This window comes from Crocodylus siamensis, chromosome 14 (genome assembly GCF_052110815.1).
Source record: "Crocodylus siamensis isolate JL-2025a chromosome 14, ASM5211081v1, whole genome shotgun sequence".
Lineage (NCBI taxonomy): Eukaryota > Metazoa > Chordata > Crocodylia > Crocodylidae > Crocodylus > Crocodylus siamensis.
Window position 1 is genome coordinate 27,059,208 of NC_143408.1, and position 21,160 is coordinate 27,080,367.

General features: G+C 44.4%; 1 protein-coding gene across 5 annotated transcripts in view; it reads right to left on the bottom strand.

Moving 5' to 3' along the window:
* CADM1 (cell adhesion molecule 1) overlaps positions 1 to 21,160 on the bottom strand; it is a 264,050-nt gene that overhangs the window by 69,402 nt on the left and 173,488 nt on the right. The window lies entirely within an intron of this gene.

Below are 21,160 nucleotides of genomic sequence, written 5' to 3' on the forward strand. Positions count from 1 at the left end.
AAAGCCTGTTAGGAGTTTCGGTCAACAACGCAAGGCAGGCGCAATCCACGGCACATGCAACGAGACTTACTTAACTTAGCCAACACATTGTTCAGTCGCCCTCCATATATGCAGTTGCCTACGTGGCGACGTTGGAAATGGGGATGGATACCCTAGGGATAAAAAAAAATGAGGATGCTCCTTTTGACCGGCTTGAACACCACTACATCAACCTGGAGTACCTGGGAGTGGTTGGCGGCGCGCAGAATGGAAATGTAGCAATTACTTGGCTAAAAAAGGGGCCAGATCCCTCCCACACGTAGGTCTGGCTGCTATGCATGTGACCGAAGCATGGCTTCATGCAAGTGAATTGCAACTCCAAGCACAGCGCAGCAAAGGATCGATGCTCCAGACTAGTCCAGTGACCCTCATCCAGGAAATGGTCGTCCGGGACCAAACTCCTGTGGGACTGGAGGAGTTTGATACCAAACCTAAGGGCCATGAACTAAGCAAAGGTACAGATCTAAAGACCTCGATGTTAGCATAACAAGGCAAACAGCTGACCCTGTAAACAGCCTCCAAAGATGCAGGAAACCTGGAGCCCAGCCTTCAGCTCATCCAAGGTTGGGCGTGCTTGATCAAGAGAACCGAGTACTGGAGATTACAGGATGTTAAAGATGAGCTTAAGGAGAGAAATGGAGGGACCCTTTTTACTATAGCGAACAAAAATTCATGACGGCAAGGACCAAGAAGCATTTCATCGGAAAGGCTCTCATATCCCATCCATCCCTTTCTTTCCTCCCCAGAAAAGAGCAAAGGCTGCCAGACAAACCGGTTTCCTGAAACATCTACCTACCAAGATGGTATCTACACATAAGATGCGTCTTGGGATGGCGGGGAAGGATGATGATGGGCAGAGGTGTATATTATTAGAAATACAGTTCCTGCCCCAGTTCTGTGCACAGTGGAGACCGGATCATTTCCAAACTGGAGAAGTGTACGGGCGACTAAGGCACCTACTAAAAGCATCGCCTCAGCATGCTCAGATACGGGGCAGACATGTGTATTCACAATTCTTGGCTGAAAAAAAACAAAACAAAAACCCTTGCCAAACTTTTGTCTTCTAAACCTATGGATAACTAAAAAAGTACATGCAAAGAGAACTGCAGGACATTCAGGATCTTCTAAACAAAACCCAGCTTATATGTATAAAAGTTAAATAACTACAATCTGTTAACAAGTTAATTCATTTTAAAGCCCAATCAATCTCTGCAGCACAACTTCTATTGTTCCAATCTGCATGGGTGGTGTTCTACATATATTCTAAATTGTAATCTAATTACTATGAAATTAATCCCTTTAGGCAACTCCATTTACGCCCAAACTATACTTATCCCATCGTTTGTGAGCCTCACAAAAGATCTCTATATTCATGTGGAAGCAGATGCTTATGCTCGCCTTGCTGTTGGTAAGCAAGAGACTAGTAGAACAACAGCGGTATGTCTAGTTCTAGATGGAAAGCTAAAAATTCCCCCTGGCAACCAAAACGCTCGTATTCACGAGTCAAAGAGCTGCCCATCGCTAGCCATCAAATGGTTACAGCACCTTCAAAACAGAGGGGAAGTCATTGGCATGCTTGCTATTTTCCCAGCAACAAACAATTAGTAAGTAGAGCTAGTTAGGAAGTTGTCAATAAAACATTTTCTCATTTGAACCTGTCAATTTGCCAAGGCCGAAGCTCTTCGTGGGACGAGCAGTTTTGATAAAACCTACGGAGAAAGATTTGCTAGGGACAGGGCAGAATTCGTGGTCAAAATTAGCAACCCACCTCACACCTCCAGAACAGCTTGGTAATTAGGGCACTGACTTGGAGGGAGCCTGCACCAGCTGTTACGATCCAGCTGTTGTATCCACAGGATCCTGTGCTGATATAGCTTAGCTGAATCATCCTGCCTTTGATGCCGAATAAAGAAGGGTTAAAGTTGCAGTGCTTCTGCTGCACCTGTATTGCTACGGTTATAACTTAACGGCTTCTATCAGTATCCTTTGATATCAATTCAATTGTCATGTCTGCCGATGCCCTCAGCCAGAATCTGTAGCAAATTGCGGGGTGGCGAGAGTCTGGTTTAATTTTTCATTAAAACGTTTGAAAGGTCTCATGCTGAAGAAGATGATGAAGAATGGGAAAGCTGTTTGAAGTTTCAGAAATATTTATGGGACGAGAAAAGAGTCTCCTGCCCGGGTCTAAGGGAAATCGCCCTTAGCTGAAGGAGGAGCACTGGCTACAGGATGCCCTAAGGAGCTGGACCTCTTGGAAAGAAGAAATCCCTTTCACTGAGGTGCAAGTTTTAGTCTGAACGTAAGAACGACCGTTTCCTGGATCAGATCATACGTCCAGCTTGCCCGGTATTGTGTGTCACATAGGGGCTGAAAGGGGTCTGACCGGGGTTTTTTCCCCACTGCTCCTCTCTCCCTTTCATCCTTCACCCTCTCTACTCTGGACTTATTCAAAAAATGCTTGGCTGCTTATCTTGCTGGGGTCCTGTGACCCCTGTTGACTTCCTGCCCCTGGGGCAGGGGGCTGGACTCGATGATCTTCGAGGTCCCTTCCAGCCCTAACGTCTATGAAACTTATGAAGGCCTAGGAGTGGAGGCTCTACAGCCCCAGGTCTTCATCAGCGAGGGCTCCTCCTGCACGGCTCTCAGTGCTGGACTCCAAGGACCAGTTACTCCCAAGCCCCCAGTGAATGCAACGCACGCCACCGGTGCCACCAGATTTCTTGTGCCGTGAAAAAACTGCACCAACGCAGATGTACGACTCTGCAGCAAACAAACATCGAGGACCCCCAAAGTGACCCTCCCCCCCAGGAAATCCCACCCACCGGCAATCAACACCATTTCCTTCCCGTGAAGCGTGGGTGTTTCAGATGCAGATTGATATACTCCTCAACAGGCTGTGGTTTCACCGGGATGCCGGCCTCTTAGTGCAGGAGGAATTGCCTGTATCCGTTCTGGAAGTACCTCTGTGCCTGGGGACAGGCTTCTCTCCTGCAAGCAGGCTTACCGAAAACCCAACCAGGCATAGCAACAAGCTGCTCAACACCGGGGTATTTATTTCAAGTTTCATCAGCGTTGGGTGAGGGTCTCATTTTGCTGGTGGGCAATAGCCATCACTGCCTGAGCATCCACTGCTTTGTTCTGGAGAATAGACTTTTATCCAAATGAGCTCTTGTACATTGGGTACATTTTTTTTTTTCCCCTGCAATTTGCCCAGGACCCAATTACGCACATCAAGACAAGGGAGAAACTGTACTGAATATCAAACACCTTGTTTACTACTCGGCTCTTTCTGTAATACTCAGCACACTTAGCCTCAGGAGAACAGGTTTATTTCCATGGTGGGCATTTACCAAGTCGCTGAACTCGCACCCCCTCTGTTAGCCTGTTAATAAACAAAGCTCTCCATCTGGTTTGAAGAAACCAGAGTTAAAGCATGCAGTAAAAGGGCAAAGCAGAATCCAGATTATGCTGCGACAGAGCTAAGATACCAGAGCGGCTTAATGAAGTTTAAACAAAAAGCGTGTTTTGTGAATAAGCAAAAGGCTACCCCCCTTGCATTAGAAGAGGCAGGCAAACGCTCAGATCAGAGGAAGTGAAATTAGCGTTTAACCTATTAGCATCAGGGCCCACGACGAAATGCTGCAAATTCTGACTTGGTAGATTTTTCCAACCAAAGCAATTTGCTTAAAAAAAACCAGATTGAGCAATCTGTCCTCTGATTATCAGAGGTGCACTTATTTTTGTGAGATGCTTTTTACTTACTACGTTTAATCAGGAGGTGATGCGGTGGAAGTCCAGAGATGGAAGAAAAATATTCTATGCAATTACTTTCTGTGAGTCTGGCAATCATTTACAAGTCAGCTGCACAAAACCTCTCTCTTTAATGAACTGAAGGCAACGTGTGAGACTCATGCCATGATATCTGGGTTCGGGTTTTAAAGAATGCAGAGAAACAATTGGGAGGAAAAAACAAAAAACCTAAACCTTGCATCCTAATTCTGATTTGCCTCATAATTGATGTGGATTCTGCCAGGTCACAAAATAAGATGAAGGACTCCTGAAACAAGTGAGAGCAGCAGCTAACAGGTAAAACAATAATACAAAAAAAAAGACACAAAACAGAACTTGAGAGGATTAGTACCCAAAAGAGAAACACTAATTGAAGCCCCTTTGGGTCACTACTTCGATCCTGTCTGCTTTCAGACTACAAAACCATTACGGACAAAAGGCCCAACTGGAAATGGTTTTCACTTGTTGATAAAAGCAAACACGCAGACTGGGAGAAATTCTGAACCTTTGACTGGTGAGTTGTGTTGAATTAAATTTAATGATGGAAAAAGGCAAGGCATGTGGGCATCTGGTTAATGACTATAAAATTAACAGAACTGAACCGGAGGTGGACATGGGAGGTGCCAGAGGAGTCATCAGCATCGGGAAGGCATCGAGGTAGCTAATGACCGCAGATACATAAAGACAGAGCTAGGCCTACAGAGTCCAAGTTGAACATTAGTCACGATGGTGATACACAAGCCTTTGATGAAGCCTTGCAACAGCGTCGGTATTTCTGAGCGCCGACGTTTAACAGGAGCTAACAACAAACACAGGGATACCATTTATTTATTTATTTCAAAATAAAGTTGTATATTTTGCTCATTACCATTTACCGCTACTTCCCCCAAGAAAAATGCACATTTTAACAGGCTGATCAACTGTTGCTCACACTCACCGATAAAATTATAATCATCAACCAATATAAAGAAAATCCCCATGACGGAGGTGTGACCCTAAGGCTGATTATGAGAGTTTTGAAGAGCAAGCAAGAGGCATTTCTGTGTTTCCTCCAGGTGGTAGGAGCCTGCACAAGGAGACCACACTCATATCCCTCTCCCCGACTGCAAGCAGAAGACCGGTTTGTGCCAACAGTGTCTTCAAGGGTCCTTCAACTACAGAGTTTCCCCACAAATTCAATCACTTCACTTTTCCGTAGAAAAGACAGATGCATTTATGACACGGGCCCCAACTGATACCCTTTGAGCACCCAAAAACCCCAGGGAAGGGGGCTTAACATCTGACCCCAGCCCTCTTCCCTGCCTATGCAGGGGGTCGGACTCGATGATCTATTGAGATTCCTTATGTCCCTAACATCTATGAAAACACTGGCTACAGGGGAAATCGTGGCAAGAGACTGTGAAAATACTAACAATATAGCTCTGTGCATGTCCTCGTGCTCAACCTTCAGGGAATCAGATCTCTCTCAACTTCTCTTACTGCAACAGGGCATCGGGCAAACATCCCCCTCCCTTCGTAGCAATAGATGAGTGACCAGGCTGTGCAAATGCAGTCTGTTGGTGCACGCTGTATTGTAAGTAATGACTTCGCCATAAATAATAATGATAATAATGATGATCGTGATCATTATAATACTAATAAATCACAACTACTGAATCATAAATCAACTTCTAACAAAGCTCTTTCCAGCCCCAGTGCAGGGGGCTGGACTCAATGATCTTGTAAGGCCCCTTTCAGCCCCTAAAATATCTGAATGTGCTCACTCTGGTTTCACAAGAGTACAGGCATCTTAAAGATCAACTCCATGCTGGCATAACAGCCATATTCTGACAGGTTTTTCTGTGCGAATCAAAAAAAGTGTTTTATGGATGTATTCAACTAGACACGTCGTATTAAAAAAAAATGAGGAATTCAACAATAGCTCAAGTTCCCCCAACCACAGGTTGCTGCCAATACAGAAGCAGCAAGAGGTACCGTGGGGGACTAGCAGCCAGAAAACTAAACGTTATCAAAATTTCTATCAAACTTATTTAAATAAGAGTCCAGCAGAAAATTCAGCCGGATACGTTCTCCATATTTCTTATAAACACAGCGTTCGCTACAAATCATTAACAAAGCTATTAAGATTTGATTTCCATCTAAGTAATTATTGTCAGCATATTTTTTACATTTACTTTAAAAGACTCAATCCTATCTTTCAATTCATTAAACTGTTCCTTGCATTTGCCGAGTTCTATATCAAGTCAGAAACCTATTTGAATTAATAAGAATTACAGTAAAAGTAATTTAGAAATAAATTATTTGAAGTTCAAGCCACTGAAGCTTTTGATGATGGCATGTCGCTCCATTAAAACAGTCGACTGATTTCCTTGGAAGTCCAGCATCTGGGTCCAAGCTGGCATGAAGACAGGTCTCGAGGGGGTGTTTCTTCTTCTCTAGGCATGGGGTTAAATGATGGGCACAGCGTGCTCTTCATTTTCCGAAACAGCTAGTGTCTCAACCTTCATGAATATTTGAGTATTTATTTTGACTCAAAAGCCTCCCAAGCCTGACCACTGTTTGCAAAGCTCTTCTTACCCCATTGACCCCTATCCTCGTTGTTAAACTAAAAGCACCAGACAGTACAAGTGAGCTCTTTCAGTTATCTCTATGCATGTTCAGTCCCATATAATAGGCCAAAAAGATTATTAATGTGAATCAAGCAGATTATAAAGCTTAGAGATAAAAAATAAATAAATAAAACATACTATGTGAAAGAGCAGCCTCCTCTTCCAGCTTCCTGCCTAACATTTCAGGAAATTACTTGCAAAAATATTTACTGGTGGTAGATAAATATTTTAAAGTGTGTTTAATTTCAATAGATTAATTGGGCTCGCAGCACCGACAACGTATTGCAACAGAAAGAAAAATTACAGAGGGGGGGGAAGGAAGGTAGAAATCAATGGTATATTCCCTGAGCAGAATCACAGGGGGAAGTTTGAGAGAGGGAAGAGAAACACGCTTGATAATGGAAATCTTTAGATATTGTCTAATAATTAGCAACGATGCTCATACCAAGTTTGGAATAACCACAAAAAAATCTGATTTATATTAACGTTGGATACATTTTATTCAATTAAATTTAATTATTCACAAATGGAATGCACACGAAGCTTCAGTATCAGATAATATACGAGTTCCTGTTGAGCTATCTAATACCAAGTTAAAAATCTCTTCCTGCTTAGATGTGCACTACGCGGGTACGTCTGATTAGTTTTAAATTCCAAAAGCTTACTACTATGAACACTTTAAATATGTAAACCACATAATAGACTGTAATGGCTCCTTTGGAGTCATTAGGTTCTATACGGTAAATACGATGCAGTTTCACAATAGTTTAAGTATGCATTCAGATAGCAGGCTATAACAACCGGTTACTTTGAATTTTATCAACTAACTGCACATTTTCATATAGATCATAATAATATCTCCTTGACAACAATTAAGGTCAATTGTCTCATTCTCATGGGGCATTTGTTATTAGAAACAAAGTAAAGAAAATATCAAAATCACAAGGAAGTAATGTAAACGAGACGAGAAATGCAGATAATCCAGCGTGAATGCTGAAATTCCATTCATCGCTCACCTCTTCAAAATTTCAATTAAGTATCAATTACCTAAAAAGTTCAAGTTAACTATTGTTTAGGGACAAATTCAATTAGTCAAGGACAAAGCTCTGGCTTAAACTGCATCTTTTTCTGGTTTATTTATTTTCTTTAAAATAAAATGAGCTTTAGTGAACGCATCTGCTTCTTCAAGATGCTTTCTTTGCCTTTGAAACCACCTCTCTTCCACGGGTCTATGCTTTTAGCCATACTGGTAACTGGCTGAGGGCCCTCTTTAAAAAGTGGGGTGCACCTCCAGGGCTGCAGCTACCTCCATTTTCTCCAAAATTTTCTTGAAACAAACTGCATTTTGGTGCTTCACTTCACTGCAAGCCAATGTCTTGAGAATCTCCCATCAATGCAATGATGGACACCATTATTCTTGGGTGTGTTTTTCTTTTTTTTCTTTTTTTTTTTTTTTAAATTCTGGCCAGAAATGAGATAGTAAAGCCTGATCTGAATGTACAATAATCCTGACCCACCATGACTCTCAGAAAAAAACCCAAAAAACAACCTTTACGTGGCAGATATGTGAAATATTTAAATGCATTTGATCGGGTTTTATAGGGACACATTTCAATTTGAACACAAAAGTTATTTCTGAGCCAAGCAAAATTCTTTGGACAGTTTTAGACCCTTAATTGCTACATCAAATGTTGAATTGTACAGTTCTGTAGACTTCATAGGGACATCATTCGATGCCCTTCAAGCCACAGTATCTAATCCCATTAGTTCAGAACACAGCCTACCCGTTCCAAAGCAGTATCTGGAAAGGCCGCATGGATTCGTTTCCAAGTATTTTAATCTATGAATAAAATTAATTTAAATCAGGGTCAAATGGCATCTCTGTGGTACATTAAAAATAAAAGAAGTCCAGGTGTTTATCCTTTATGGCATACTGCGGGGTTTAGAGTTGGTGCCATCACCGCCCCCCCTCCCAAATCTAACCCTGCTACTTATATAGCAGTCTAATTACTCTGCCCCCTTCTTACCCAAGATTACATATATATTTCTAGTGGAAATCTCTTATACTGATCAACTTCTCATTTTATCTTGCCCATTTCTCTCTTTTACGTTGCATACGGCCACACATTACCAGGGCCTCCGAGTCCCGTTTTTTGCCACAGAGTCTTGTGAACTGATGAAGATCGCAGTGGTCTCTAAAAGGTCTCTCAGGACATGAGCATCCAAATAACTTATCACTCAGGAAAAATGGTTGGGACTTTCCCCCAACCCAGCTGACATGCACGTGCACTCTTACTGAAGTTTAGCTTCAATTTACTGCTGAGTAAGGTGTCCCTTGTTTATTGGAGGCAAAGCTACCTGGAGTGCATGTGCTAAGAGCAGGCATGCAAGCAGTTCTGTGGTGCAGAAGAGTTGACTTGACTGCCCGTAAAGCCCTGTTCCCTTCTAGCCCACAGTGGATTAAAAGGGTTGGAGCAAACTGGGGAGACCAGAATTAAAATGCAACCCTTGACAGATGCCTTGGTGACTGGCTGCAGAAGACATTTACCACGTAATCCTTCTAAAGGATCTTTCTGGGTTCAGGGTCTAAACCATGGTCATGGTACTTTTGTACGTCACTAAGAAATTGGGAAAGCACATAAACTATTGCTTGCAATCATAGAAAATCATCTGACCCCAGCACTCTTTCCTGCCCAGGGCCAGGGGTCAGACTCGATGATCTACTGAGGTCCCTTCTGACCCTAAAAAAAATAATCTATGAAATAGATGAAAAATTAGGGTTGGAAAGCAACCTCAGGAGGACACGTCTAGTCCAACCCCCTGCTCCAAGCAGGACCAGCCCCAACTACATCATCCCAGGAGAGGCTTTGTCTAGCTGGGGCTAAAAAACCTCCAAGGATGGAGACTCCACCACCTCTCTAGGTAATCTGTTCCAGTGCTTCACCACCCTCCTCTGACAAAGTTTTTCCTAATATCCAACTTAAACCTCTCTTGCTGCAACTGGAGCCCATTGCTCCTCTCCTTGTCCTGTCATCTGCCCCCACTGAGACCAGCCCAGCCCCATCCTCTTTGCAGCCCCCCTGCAGGGAGCTGAAGGCTGCTATTCAATCCCAGCTCAGTCTCCTCTTCTGCAGACTCAATCAGCCCAGTTCCCCCAGTCTCTCCTCACCAGGCCTGCCTCCCAGCCCCACAACCATTTTCATTGCCCTCAGCTGGACTCTCCCCACCTTGTATACCTGCTTTCTGTGGTGGTGGGCGGGGGGGGGGGATCTAAAGAAAAGGCTGTGACTATAGTGATTGGAAAGCATGAAGGAAGATGAAGAGAGACTTACTTGGTGAATCTAACATAAAAGGGATAGAGAAAGTATATTCTGAGACCAATTCAAAGGAAACAAATATGCTCCAGGGTTAAACAAACAAAAAACCCAAAACAAAATCAGACAAAGTAATAAAGCCCTGGAAATAAAGGGAAAACTGCAACTAAAGCTCTCTTTGCTACTTAAAAAACCCTACCTTACACTTCAGTGGTGTGCCCTTTTTCATCTGCGTCTATGCACCAGTTGCATTTGTTGGTATGCAGATTTTCAAAATAGGTTTTCCTGGATTAAACTTTTCATCACTGTCTGAACAACAACAAAAAAATGTTCTTGACCTAAACCTGGTGTATTCAATTTACAGCACAAACGCTTTCCTATTTTGGACAGAAAAAACATGAACGAAACCCACATCCAGCACCTGAACAATACAGAGTAGGATGAATGGCCATGCATATATAATGTTTACGGGAGTTAGCAGTAGCTGAAATAGAGATCTGTAGTGTAAGTGAAGGGAAAATTGCTAGCCCACCTTTCCTTTATTACCTCAAGAAACTCTCTGGCCTCATTTATTGAGTCCCTCTGCACCATGTAAAAACTGGCATATTTTATGCTTGTAGGACAGAGCATGGCAAGAGGACACAAGTCCTGTAATGAAAAGTCCTGGGAATAACCAACAGACAAGAAGTTCAGGTGACGACCCTCCCGGGGTTTCTGCACCTATACTCCTGCCTGGTGGCTGTTATTTTATTATCTTTTGAAGCTGAAAAATCAGGTAAACTCCAGTAAGTTGCATGGGCGAGACACGTGCTGTGTAGGGGGGCCCTAAATATGCTAGCCATATTTAAATGGGAAATTCTCTTAAAATAAATCTTTCGTCTGGCTGCACTGTACTCGGGTTGTTCTGAGTGCGGGCAGAGGTTTACACAAAGGCTCAGTAAAGAGGGATCATTCTGGATACAGTATAAAAATGGGACAAATGCCTTAAAAAAAGATTTTTAAAACGATTAATTTTCATAATGTCTGCTCTACTTAATCCCATAAACCTCGAAGCAGAAATTCTCCTCTATAGACTCAATTGAGGAGAAATAAATGTTTGTTACTTTGGAAAAATGACATGTAATGATCAGTCCAGAGGATTAATGTACTTTTAGTGTCAAATCTAATCAGCTTCAAAGATCAACAGGCAGGTCGGCCGTTAGAGACCCAATGAATTTTAAAAGCAAACACCAGAGACCTGAGGAAGTGCAGTGTGATACTCAAAAGCTGTCTAAACCTAACCCAACCGTGCAGGCGATCCAATAAAAGATCTCACCCAGAAAAAAACTCTTGCCTCCAACAAATATTAAGTCAGTCTTTAAGACAGCTAGTAATCTCCCTGCTCTGCTAAAAGCTTTATGCTTTCTTGCTGCTTCCTTTAACAGCCGCTTCCTTGCTCTTTCCATTCGTTGCAAAAATAGCACCTGTTTAAACTAAACACGATGACCTGTCACCACCGTAGGACTCTCATCAATGAACAGACATTTTGTAGTACAGTGTACTACAACATTATTCAGCAGGGAAGGGAAGGGAAGGGAAGCCACCATTTCAGTATGCTGCAAGTTTTTTTCCAAGGAGAGAAAATACACTTTCCAGAGCAAGTTACTGAAGCTCAGCGCATCTGGTCAGGAAATCTTTGGAGACCATTTTTAAAAGCCACACAATTGTCAAACTTGAACTTTTGAGAAGAATGGACAATTTGTGCTAATTGTGTTGGCAATGAAAGGCACTCACGTTCAATGGAGTTAATTTTGTGACGTCTGTGCATGGCCGAAAGAATAAAAGGACAGTTTTAGATTAGGCTGTCAGCAGAAAAATATCAAAGCTGCGTGGCTTTCCATCATTTATTAAGTCTTTTCCGGCCAGAATAGTCCTCTACCAGTGATAAACAGGATCAAGTCTGGCTTTGGCTTGCAGGCATTTTCAAATATGTGGTTAAAAAAAAGTGGGTGGGGGGGGAAAAGCAAACATATTATGTCCTAAGCACGTGAAAACAGATATGCTGGCATGAACCTGTATGGGACACACATGGCAAAATAATTTTGAATGTGCTTCTGTTACAGGTAGTACGAGCAGCCTGGCAATGGGAAAAGGAGTCTTATCAAAAAATGCAGTCTCCCTAAACAAGCATCCTTCAATGGCAGCCGTCAATCCTTGTGGATCACAGGTCACCCAGACCTTCGCCGCATATACCTGGGCAGCAGTACGGAGGAGCGGAGGCTGCCCAGACCATCCATCCCCCCTTTAGGCCATTGAGACATACTCCAGATGTTTGGGGCCTTTGCGGCCGTAGAAGCATCTGGGAATTGAACCCGGGTCGCCTGTGTGGCAGACGAGGATGGTAGCACCGAACCACGGGGCACGCCACAAGCACGCTTATAATACAGACAACTACTGCTTCCTTCCACCTGCAAAATATTGGTTTAAGCAAAGCCACGTCCAACAGTGGTCAGAAGGCGCTGCCCTCCTAACATGCCCTGGGGCCACATGAAATGCATTTCTGCTCTCTCCAGACCCCAGTTAACAGATGACCATTTCATGTGAGCATCTCTCTGGGCTGCCTCAGCAGAGGGACCGAGCTTTAATGTGCACAGAAATGGGTAACCGAGTGTAGGAGCTCACGCCGCAGCTAACCTCTGCACAGAAAGCTCCTGGACCCAACTCCTACCTGGCTTTAATCACACCTCTTTGAAAAGACCAACATAACACACAGCTGAGGTTTACACTAAAAGCTAAGAAAGGGGATTCCCTTGCACTCCCCTCATATACTCTCTTCCTAAGTCCTGCAGCCTCTGGGCCAGATTTACCAAGGTGCTTGGAGATGCAAACACGTGCCTCGCTCCCAATTAACGTCAACAGGAGTTAGACACATACGTCATTAGAAAGTAAACCCCACGAGGTGTCCAGCTGCATCTTTAGGATCCTAACCACATTAGTAAATCGGGATCCCAGTCACTACAAAATCTGCAGGCATTCAAAACTAGAGTGCAATTTGCTGCTGTGCATATATCCAAACCGCTTCGTTTCCGTCCCATATCCCCCCACACATGCCTGAAAGCAAACACAGTAGTCTGGATACTTAATGGGAAGGCTGAACACATGATCCTCTTGTTCTGCCCTCAACAGGAGGGGAGAAAGTAGTCAGGATGACTGGATGTTGGGCACAGAATAAAGGCAGTAACTCTCTGTAGTATTAATAAGCTAAGAAGAAAGAAAAAGACAGGTAGGATATACTGGAAAATCCAAGAGAGAGAGGAGAACTCTACTTTTTTCCCCTCGAGAGTGGTTCTTTCTAAAGAAGGGACACGGAGAGAGGGCACTGCAGGAAGACAGCAGAAAAGTGTGCAGGACATCAGGGCTGCTGGCCCTGTAGGCAAAGCAGAAACGGAGGACCAGACCCTAGGCTGGCACGAAGTCATGAAATGTCTTGAACATAATTCAAAATAGTTTGCCAGAAGAAGCCAACGAAGAAATTCAGAGCTGGGTAGGACTGACAGGAGCAGAAGGTGAATTCTTGCACCTTCACCCGAGATTCACTTTGGCCCTCCAAGTTACCAGCCAAGGGCAAGGCAACACTGAAATCTGCATCCATCCAGCAGCTGGATTTCACCACCCTTTGCCCTGCCCGCTCTCCATGCACCACAGCTGCTTCCAAGGTGGTCGTGAGATGCATCAATCGGAGAGGAACCACGACAGGGTGACTTGCCTTTTAGCTCCAAGCACGTCAGGAAGGTCCTGCGCCAGTAACCCCATGCACAGGGGGAACTGCTAGCACGCGCCTTGTTACGTGCAAAGCTCTCGGGGCAGAAACGAGGAGGCACACCTACCCTCTAGCCACAAGCTGAAGCAAGTGCCGCAGGTCAGGAGCAATAGCCATGCATAAAAAGACTCATAGATTATACGGCTGAAAGGGACCATCGACTTCACAACCTGTAATGAAGTTTTGCTGCGTGCTGAGAATGCCTACGGAAGACGCTCAAATTCAGAGCATTAATGCAACGGGGTAACAAAAGAGCCCGTGTCTCATTTATGTACTGTAATACAGGTAAAGCAGTGCTAACAGCAGGAGGCATGTGAAGTCAAGGCTCTCAGTCTGTCAGCGTTCGGCAGCTTCTAAAACGTGACGCTGACAAAATTAGCTCTATAACCGGCGCCTCAATCCAGGGCCTTTGGTGGCGAAGAGAAGTCTGCCGCATTCAGCTAAATGAGCCCGCCTCTACGAGCAGCTAAACTCTGGCTTCAAGCCTTTACAGTACCTGCTTCAAGGGCATTCATTAGCACTGACAGTCCCTGCGACTGAAATTTGGCTGCGGCATTAGTCTCTTTGCATCTCCCCGTTTGTTTTCCCTGCCAACGAGAGAGGCTGAAAGCCTTCCAAAATTTAAAGCTTAGAACTGACACGCCGCGCGGTAAGGATCCGTGTTGGAACACATCAGATATGCACTCGGAGCGAGTGTCAGCATCCATTGACATTACCAAAGAAACGGGAGAGTGGGAGACAGGAGAGCAGAGAGGCTCGGCGCTCACGCTGCTATTCCAGAGAGACTTCTGAGGGGGTGGAAGGAATACGTTTCGTTCAAGAGACAGCTGTAAACAGATGATAATCATCATGCTGAATAATATTGCAATGTGAAAATTACTCACATTTCTCATGAAGAAGCCAAGTGGTTTTGGACTATTATATGAAAGGGTAATTTCTTACCTGAAAATTGGGTTTCTGTGACTCAGACCCACCAATCCATTGTGACGGGTTACTCACTTCATCAGCTGTCAGCCAGCTACTGGGAAGACGACTTATTCAGGCACTTTCCTGCCCTCTCCTTTGCCGAGCCCAAGCAAAATAATCAATAGCTGGAACGTCTCCAAGGCCACAGAGTCCGAAGGAGAACAATAACTCCTTCCCTTGGAGGCACTATCACCCGGAGAAGACTGCCCCCTGAAACTTGTAACTCACCCACACACCGACCGGTTTTTCATAAGGAAGAACCAACCCCTCCCCCCCCCCCCCAAAAAAAAAAATGCTGGGGCTAACACCGTAGCCAAGCTGGAGGAGTCAAAAATCAAACATGCAATGCAAGAAGCGGCCAATTGGGCAGAGACCGGAGCTCTCTAAAGTATCAGGAAACCAACACGTGGCGCAGGTTGAAGAGCCCTAAGGGAAGAAAATTGGGCTGAATCACGGTCCGAACTACTCCAAGGCCAAACTCCTTACTCGAAGGGCTGTGATGGCAGGACAAGGCATTCGCCCGCTCCAAACGAGCAGAGGATCTTCTGCCAAGAGGAAAGGGAAGTCCTGCGATGGATGAGTGCCAAGCCCAATCATCCCCTGCAGTATGATTGTTAAAGGGGCTGTTTCTCTTACAGAAACGACGCTTTCATTGACGTTAAGGCATGACATGAAAACGGGTCTGGTTTTAACAGAAGTTCAGGTAGAGAAACTCAGAAACAACACATTTTATTCCAGCACGGTTAACCTACAGCAAATGCACCCAAACGAAAATGTTTTGCAGTTATCATTAGAAAGTATTAGAAATTCCTAATTAAAAAAGCCCCCAAAACAACAGATTTTTTTTTGTATGTCCTACAGGAAGATCTGGCTTCTCCTTCAGGTTCAAAACCTGACGTCTGAAGTACCCAATTCCCTGCCCAACCAGCTCCAGTCATCTTCCTTATGTTGTATAGCTACCTCTTCCAGTCTTTCTATCTCCATCCAAACAACAATCTCTGCCTGCGTTTTCCGATTCTTCTAACGGATGTCTAGCCAAAAGCTTAAACCTAACATGGCCTGCGCTGAATTCCCGTTTACTACAAAGCCCTCCCTCCTCCACCCTCAGTCGCAACGTGTGGCCCTGTTATTCTCTCTTCCTCAAGTCTGCGATTTGCTTTGTTTCGGACTTGGCCCTCGTTTCTTATGCGCGCATCCAGGACACACGCTGGGCACCAGGCAAAGCCATTTCAACAACCTCATAAGCCGAAGGGCAGGATGAGGACTCCAGCGCAGACGCCAGCAGAAACCCAGCCGGGAGGAGAACGTCGTCAGGAAAGGATACTGGCAACAAGCAAAGGGAAAATGGAGAAACAGTCGCATTTCCCATTCTCGTAATGCCACAAAAGCCCATCTTCAAGAGCTTGATCATAAGTGTTGCCCTTTGAAAATCCCTTATTTATAGAGCGCCAGGTACTTTATAGACTGGCAGGTTCCTGCCTCAAAGACAATCTAAATAGAAATTAAACAGAAGGACTGGGATCTAACACTTTGCACATCTACACTTAGGAGTCTGAAGCTTAGGCTACACAGCAAATTGATCTGCTAATGCTCACCTTGTACTAACATTTTTACTTTTGAATTTAATGAGCATCACTCATCCTTTACTCCCCCACAAAAGCTAATTTTAACGAAAATTAATGTGACAAAGGGCACGTATTTCTTTTCCAATTCTGTTGCTTCCAGTTGCAATGCAGGGTGATGTACCTACTCTGAGCAAGTCTACGTGATAAAAAACAAAACAAAACAAAAAAAAAACGGCGCTTCTTTTATGGTACAAAATGCAATTAATATTCAAGAAAGTCATCCCTAAGGTTTTATTGCTTAGTCTCTCTCAATAGGAGTGAGGCACTTACCTACCGGCTACACCACCCTGATGCTGTTTACACGCTTTGTCTGAAGCCTCTCCAAAGCCAGCCTTGGGCTCACCGGTGCAGGAATAAAGATATGCAGGCCTTGAGTATGGGTGTGAGGAAATCCCTGACTTCAGAGCGCGTGACATTTTCAAAACGAAAATCACAGTACATCTCCAGGGGCCTGAACCTGCTCTCACTTGAAGTCAAGTGGGGTTTCATCACTCAGGTTTACTGGGCCCAGGATTGGGACCTTGTTATGCAGGGACCTGGGACGGGATGGAAATCACACATGCTTGAATCGCTGTAGACCTTGCATTCAGAGTCATCTTGGTGTGAATTTCAGTGAGCTTTCTAGACGTTTTCTGCAGACAAACATTTGATATGCTCTGGTGCAAAATATTTCATTTTCTTGTCATCTGTTTTACTCAACCTCTGTAATTGCAGGAACTTATTTTATCTCTCTTCTCAATACATATTTTAACAAGTATGTACACGTGTGAATGCTTTCAACACCTTTCATTACTGATTCGCCCAGTGCGGCGGTGAACATCTTTGCATGGTTCTCACTAAAATGCAACTAACATTTCTGTGCTGATCGCTCCAACACCGCTTCCCAGAGAGTACTCAAAATTGAACCTTTTTACAGAGAAAGAGATTTGTTTATAGGGAGCGTATTTACGGTAGGGATTATTTTCCTCAAGGAAATATGCTTTAAACTCTGGTAAGTTCTGCACAGCCATAGACTTCTGCAGAAAAATATTAACTCTACTGATTCCCTTCCCCATTATTATTTTTTTTTAAGCATTCCAAAAAAGGATAAAATCCCCAGGTAACACTAGCTGCTTTATGTCATTTAAATGGGGGTTTTTTATTGCATGGTGAAGCTGCACCAGCAATCCTTTGTAGCAGTGGACCTGCAGGATACTAGAAAACAGGATGCTGAGTTAAAATATTCCTACAGCAAAAACAAAGAGGAGAATGCAATACGGGTCCAAAGGAAGGCAGGCTCTTTGCTGAATCATGCTCCGTTTGAGTTATTAAAATTCTTAGCATTATTTACTCCCCGGGCTGCCAGGAGCTGGGAGTGCCTTATTTCAAAATGACCCCTCTAGAAAAGTAACCCTTCAAACACAGGTGTTTTCCAGAATGCTAATAGGAAGGCAAGCTGTGAAGGATGCTCGGTATGTATGCTGCATTGCCTGTCTGCAGTATTCAGTGGCTAAAAGAAGAGAGATCAATTCCGAAAGTGGCTCTAGCCTGAGCTAAGCAACTGGAAGACTGGTGCCTGCAAACAAGATGGCAAATAATAAGTGGCCCACCAGAGAACTATTCACAAAAAATGTCTGCATTAAAGTCAACACAGTCTGAAAGCTGTGCATGAGTCCAGTCCGCCTGCCCTTCCTCCGGTGGTACCCGGGCTACTTATCATAGTCACAGCTTCCAAATCAAGCCTGTAAGATGCGGTTCTGATTTTCCTTTTAAATTCCATCTATACCTTTGATTGCATTCCTTTTTCAAAGGTGACAGCCTTAATATTTTTTTGGTGTGGTCAGGGAACCTTTTTTTCAATTTAAGCATTTCCTGACTTGATCCTACTAATCCGCGTCCCTTTTCTCCCACTGCCCATTACCAGGACTGTATCCGTTCAGATTTATGATCTGTCACCTGTGTTGTGATTAGATGTCATCCCTGTCTTTCTATTACTCAGATATTGATAGATAAAATCCTATGGCAATGCACCGTCTGCCCCTTCAAAGGTTACTGCCCGGAGATGCTCAGAATCAATACAGATCTTATCTGTCACAGCCCACAAGAAAGGCCTGGCGAACAAGGCTCATGGGAACAAGTCAGAAAGAATTCAGCGCAGCTCAAGGGATTATAACTTTGTGCAACTAGGCCTGTTGTTTTGCAAGAGCCTGACCAACTAGTGTTTTATTCACATTTCTAACTGAATACGCCTTGCAACAGAAAGTAATTTATACCAACTGCCAAAAATTCCTGGCCTTACAGAATATTAACATATTTGCAGTGCGGGGTTTTTTCATGAAGAAAGATTCTTGCAATTCATATTCAGCACAATAGACTTCTTGATTTATAAGGTAAAATAAACATTCTGGTTCCACCGGCTACGTTGGAAAACTGCATCTTATGCATTTCCTATTTTGGAACTAATTTCTCAACCCATTTTACAGTCCTTAAATAAGGGAGGGTGCCACTGCAGCAATTTATTTCTAAATCATTATAATACTGTACCTGTAAGGACTTTAAAAACGTACTTCTCCAAGGACGCATATTGATGCTCAAATACTTTAACTAGCTTAACCGTAGCACTTTCAGAAAAGCACAAACTGATTCCTTGCCTTTACCCTGGAACTAGACAGCACATGGGAAGGCAATGGAAAGTCACTGATTAAAACACTATCTTATAGTCAGGTGGTCAATAGTGAATGATGCAGCACCTCAAAAGGACAAATGGCACTGTGCATCATAGTTCCTGCCCGCCGCAACCTTTGCAAGGTAGGCAGTGCACAGACTCACTTAACTATCTGTATCCTGCCCCTGCTGATTCCCTCAGATGGTCACAGCATCTCTCTATGTACCAATTTAGTTAGTCTATAAGGTGCACATATATGTACCCTGCCTTCTGTCTGACTTCAGGCTAACACGGGCAATTACCTCTCGCAAATGTTCCATCAAGAATACAAGATGGCCTAGGACGTGAGGAAGAAGAGCAGCACTGAAGAAACATCTGCAAGCCATCGATGTGGACTGACACAGAAACTGTGCGCCATCCTACACACAGTCAACCGCGGAGCAAGGATGCGACTATGGGAACACAGCTGCCAGCTCTTGGGCTCCTGGAACAGTTCCCAAAACTTGCACAGACGTTATCAATCCACTGCAAAAGTCACAGCTCAAATGACCATCTGAAGATATGCTTCTACGTGGTCCACCATACTATCTCTGTCGCAATCTCATCATCCAGCAGTGACGCCCATGCCTTGCAGGATCTCAGTTCAGGGTGGTGATGGGATTATTGAAATTATGAAGTCCACAACGTCTCTCCACTCCGTCATTCTCTGCCTAAACGCAACGCTGATCTCAAACTTGAAGATGTGGCGAGCAAAATAAGGGAAACCGTGATCTGAAGCAATGCGTGCAAGGAGTACTGAAGACAGTGGTAGGAAGGGTGGGCCTAGGGCACACGGACCAGGCTCGCTCAAGAGGCCAGATGTGAAGCCCTGGCCGGGTCTCAGGCTTCCTTTGCCAGCGTGGCAATGGCTTCCTGTTCTGAGCTTGCACAGCGTGGTCTGGGTCCAGGACAACAGTGCCTAGGACTACAGCGCTGCAAAATAATACACGCAGAACAAACGAATACGACCAGTGACGTATTCTTTATAAACAATATTACTGCCACTCTGTGCCTCCAATGCCCACCTGTAAAATAAAGATTTTTCCTAGCCCCCCGGGCGCTGTGTGCATAAAAATCCCTTAGCAACCCAGGCACCTGGATGATGCTATTTTCGAGGGCGGTACAAGTGCCTAACGCAAAGAAGCCTGTAACAACCGCAAAAGGAAAGGAGTGAATCTCCTTACCAGAATTTGTGAAGGGCTGCACCCAAAAAGAGAAAATGCTGATTCAGCCTGGGGGAGACGAGGAGTCATTCAATGTAATAGGTACACCCAGGGTGGTACACTGTCATAACTCATGCCTTGTAGTTGCACTAGTATTTCTTGTACTTTGTGTTCACAAGTACTATAGGGAAGGGGACGTATTCCCTGGTAGCTCTGAAAAGCAAAAAGAGGTGACTCCTAAATGCCCAAGCACCATTAAGCCATAATGTCATACAGAAAGCAGACTAAGTGTGACTGGTGTGTGCTGCAGAGGAGCTAGATTGCTCTGCAATATAAAGAAAGTCAAAGATGCGATTAAAAACCATCCATCAACTGCTGAACAGGAGAAACGAAGCTGGTTAATGTTTCTGTTTCTATCACAAAACAGAACCTCCCTCTGGAAAAGTCGAACCTTCCTGAACGACGGCATGACACGCTCGGCTCCACGCATGCAGAAGACAAGGTCCTTGCCCCACAATGCATGCCATCAAGAACAATCGCAAAGTAATTTAAAGAGGCCTGGGGCTTCAGGTGACAGTGGGAGATTGAAAACGGTGCTCGGCTTATGCTGAGGTCATCCTTTAAATGCTGTAATGAGGACAGGCTCCAAGAAGGGTGTGGGGGAAGAAAAGATGGATGGGGTGGGGAGGGGAGGGAAGTGTCATTTGTTGTATGACAAACTACCCGTCTTCTTGCAGGCTGCTTGCTTGGGCTCCAGATAAAAACTGCTGGGTTGGGGAGCAGCATCCTGCACAGCCTTGGGGCATGAACAACATTTGGGGGGGCCAGCAGTACCTTTTTGAAGCTCCAATACCACCCCTTGCTGCTTTGAGCAGGGGTTTTTTGGATTAAATGACCTCTTGATGTCCCTGCCAACCCTCATTATATAGGATCCCAAACCCTCTCAAATCCAAGAGCTCAGCCTTACTCACAACAGACAGGCATAGAAAAGGAGGGTGGAAGGGACCTCAGGAGGTCACATCTAGTCCAACCCCTGCTCCAAGCAGGACCAGCCCCAACCACATCACCCCAGCCAAGGCTTGGTCAAACCGGGTCTTGAAAACCTCCAAGGATGGAGACTCCCCCACCTCTCTGGGTGACCTGTCCCAGTGCTTCACCACCCTCCCAGTGAGA